The following is a 4,035-nucleotide window of genomic DNA, read 5'->3' as shown; positions in this document are numbered from 1 at the left end:
TAGAATGTCGCCGCCACCGGGGGAACCCTGGAAGTGGGTGCCCGTGGTTCAGTCAAGGAGTAAGATGTGGCTCACATGGGCTCCTTTGAAGGTACGTTGGCTGGCCAAAAATTTCGCTTGGATCAACATTTCACTCAACATCATCGGAACTGACGTTTCAACTGACATCGGAAGTGCTCCAACATCGATCGCTACCGCTTTCAAGGCAAGAAATGGAGTATTTTCTACTATCTCGGCGCTTTTCATCTAGCCTCGCCCGCCCGTCTCGCTAAGCCTAACCTCAGCCGAGGCGGCCGCCACCGGCACGGACTACAGGTTCCTCATGGCAGAGGGCCTGCTCTCCGTTCGTGCCATCGACGTGGTATAAGGTACGGATATCACCCCACAAGAATTGCAAAGCCAAACCGACTGGATAACCAAGATCGACAAGAAGCGCAAGCAAGATCTTGCCAGGACTTCCAACGCGAACGCAGCAGGCGGCTCTACAGCTGCCTTCGTCGACGTGAACGCTGCTGGCGGCGATGACTCACCCTCAACGTAACAGCTGTCTCCGCAACGGCCGACGTCTAGCAAAGCAGTCTGTCGGCTCTAATCAACCACGGCTTCCGCGCGACAATTTCAAGATTATTATTCGGCCCCGTGACGGTCTAGCTGCGGGTAATTTCTCAGCTCCCCGGCTTTTTGTCGCGGCAAAGCCAGCAGCCGGACACCGCGACACCGACGGCAAGGGCCTCGACCAACTCCTTGTTAACGACAAACAGAACACGATCATCGTCAGCACAGCAAGTAAGGAACGTGCGCATCACTTCCTGAGTATCAAGACTCTCCACATCAACAACAAGATTTACAAAGTCTCTGTGTACGCAGCGGCTCCGGAAACCTGCGGGGGAGGAATGGTGCGCGGTATCGACCTCGAGTATACAGCACTGGACCTACACGCAAACTTTGATGACCCACGAAACCCTCCAATATTCCAACTGCGTAGAATGGGCAAGACAGCGTCTATTCTACTCACTTTTCAAGACGAACGCGTCCCAAGATGGATCGACTACTATGGCGTACCCTTTCGGTGCTATCTTTACAAAAAACGCTAAGAAGTTTGCCACGCATGCGATGAGCTCGGACATCGGGCCGATGTGTGCGCCAACTCACCAAATCAGAGGAGTTACCTCATTGAACCCGCACGCACCAAATCAGCAACACAGCACCGCGTGACACGATTCCCACACGAACACATTCACGATCCCGACACCCTCCTAGACACACTTCAAGCCATGTACACCTCTCCCGGCACCCCCACATCTTTACCCCACTACACAGGACAAGCAAATCTCACGACACCGACATCACGGAGACGGAAGTCAGAGCGGCCCTCCTGATTCTCCGCGCCAAGCCTCCCGCAGTCGTGGCGCCACGCGAAGGTAATATTCATACCCAAACTCAACAAACCACTTACCATTCAGAACCTTCGCCCGATTTCGCTAACCTCATGGCTGGGGAGGCTCCTCGAGCATGTTGTGTTAGCGAGACTCACAAGTCACATGGCAGACAACAATCTTTACCCGCATAGCATGGTAGGATTTCGCCCCCATCTATCGGCACAGGACGCCATACTGCAACTCACACACGACATTTTCGACCCGCTTCTTCCAGGTCACACCAAGGCAGTCTTAGCTTTGGATCTCTCCAAAGCTTTTGATCGCATTGAACATCAGAAGATCATGACTGCTCTGTCCCCATTGAATGTGGGTGCGCGCACGTATGCCTACATTCAAGCATTTCTCACTGACAGCACGGCTGAGACACACTTCGGCCCTCTGTCTTCCCCCTCCTACACGCTTCAGAGCATAGGCACCCCTCAAGGGTCCGTCCCTTCCACCTTTTTGTTTAACATTACCCTCATCCCCCTCGCCCGAAAATTAGCAACTATTCCCCACCTGAAGCACACTCTTTATGCCGACGATATCACCCTGTGGACCACCGACGGCAGTGACGGCGGCATAGAGAACACCTTACAGGAAGCAGCCACACTCACACAAAATTACGCATGGACCATCGTACTGTCTTGCTGCCCAGAAAAGTCCGAACTCTTCCTCACCCGGCCTAAGAACCACCCCTGCCCCCGCTCCCCCATTGCCATTGAACTGAATGGTGACCCGGTACCTGAGGTTGGCACCCTCCGTGTATTGGGCCTGCACATCCAGAACGATGGCAAAAACACCACCACCCTCAGAAAACTCAAGCGGGTTGTAGGCGCGATATCGCACCTCATCCGCAGGGTTTCGGGACGTCATAGAGGCATGAAGGAGCGCGACCTATGTCGCCTCATTCATGCCTTCGTCCTCAGCCGTGTGCTGTACACTACCATATACTTACAACTATCCAAACATGACATAAACGCTTTGGATGCTTTGATTCGCAAGGCATTCAAAGTAGCACTTCATCTTCCCCTCAACACACCCACAAACAGATTACTAGCCCTGGGCCTCCACAATACGATCGGGGAACTGGTGGAGGCCCACCGACAGGCCCAATACAACCGGCTCACACAAACCTCCACAGGTCGGTATATCCTGGACTCCCTCGGAATCAAAATATCGGCCAACGACCCAACCCTCCTCGCCATCCCACGATCGCTTCACCGGGAGCTCCTCATCAGGCCGTTCCCGAGGAATATGCACCCGTCCCACCATTAGCAGCGCCGCAGAGCCCGTGCGAAGGCACTCCATCGAGCGTACAGCCCCCAGCCGGACGCCGTATGGGTGGACGCTGCCTGCACGGGTGATGAAGCGACAGCAGCTGTGGTGGACTCCTCTTTATTCGCTTTCCTCCCACTACCTCTGCCTCCAGACACCTCCCCAGAAGCTGCAGAGGAAGTCACCATTGCACTTGCTATCACCCGCACGGAAGCCCGGTACATTTTAAGTGATTCTTTTAAGTGATTTTTGTCCATTTTCTTATTAATGTATAATATTTTTTGCCGTGTTATCTCCACCCCTCATGTAATGTCCGGAAAGAGACCTTTGAGGAATAATAAATAAATAAATAAACTGCGATTCTACATTTTGCTCGAGGCCCCAGTCCATGTCCCTGCTTTTGGTATACTGGACTCGCCCGATGCACCCCCGCCCCGCCAAGTGGAGCTGATATGGGTGCCCGCGCACTCCGGGAATCCCGAAAACGAGGCCGCCAACCTTTTTGCCCGAGGTTCTTTAAACCGGGCTCAGGTGGCCTCGGATCGGGGGTTCACGAAGGAGCGCGTGCACTCATTCAGCGAGTTGACGCAAGCCTACAGAGCCTCACGCCAGCTCTACCCCCCGCCCCACTCCTCCCTAGATAATAAACAAGCAACACTCTGGCGCAGACTACAGACACACTCTATCTCCTTACCCCTTACCCTAACCCACTATCATCCCTCCTTCCCCACTCCTGCTTGCGCCCCATGCCCAGAACCCTTCGCTTCTTCCCTCCAAATCCTTTCCCTCTGCCCGGCGGATCCTCCCACGAACGACCTAGAGAACCTTAAGACCTGGGAGGACTGGGAGACCCTGCTGCGCTCGGAGGACCCGGCCGTGCAGACCATCGCCACCGGCCGGGCTGCCAGTGTTATGGACCTTAGGAACATACACACTTGAGCGCAGTGGGGTCGTGCGGGGTCCCTTGGGCGTGCCCCGAATACCTCTTCAAAAAAACTTTTTCTCTCTCTCTCTCTCTCACCAAATCAACGCTTCAGAACGTGCGGGACGCTGAAACCCGCTGCAGGCCACGCCTGTGAACCTCGGTGCCCCCTCTGCGGAGACGCACACCTCACGGGAGACATGACTTGCAAAGTTACCGTACACTATACATTGTGAACAAATGCCGCTGGGAGGATATTCGTAATTCCGAGCAGGAAGATAAGATAGAGACGCAACGCAAGAGCCGCCTCGACCTGCACCAGGAGCAAAAACAGTCCCGGGGCAGCTCCAAGAGCAGACCCCGCTCCTTCCCTCGGCTGGTCTCCCGCCATTCCCAGGATCTAGGACATGCCAGGAG

At 54.7% G+C, this 4,035-nt stretch overlaps 1 pseudogene; it reads left to right on the top strand.

The window, feature by feature from the left end:
• Positions 1-1,541: 1,541 nt before the first annotated feature.
• LOC149327937 (uncharacterized) lies at positions 1,542-3,635 on the top strand (annotated as a pseudogene).
• Positions 3,636-4,035: the final 400 nt, after the last annotated feature.

Source organism: Amblyomma mixtum, chromosome 10 (genome assembly GCF_055824585.1).
Source record: "Amblyomma mixtum isolate Tamu chromosome 10, ASM5582458v1, whole genome shotgun sequence".
NCBI lineage: Eukaryota > Metazoa > Arthropoda > Arachnida > Ixodida > Ixodidae > Amblyomma > Amblyomma mixtum.
This window is presented reverse-complemented; position numbering and strand designations above follow the sequence as displayed.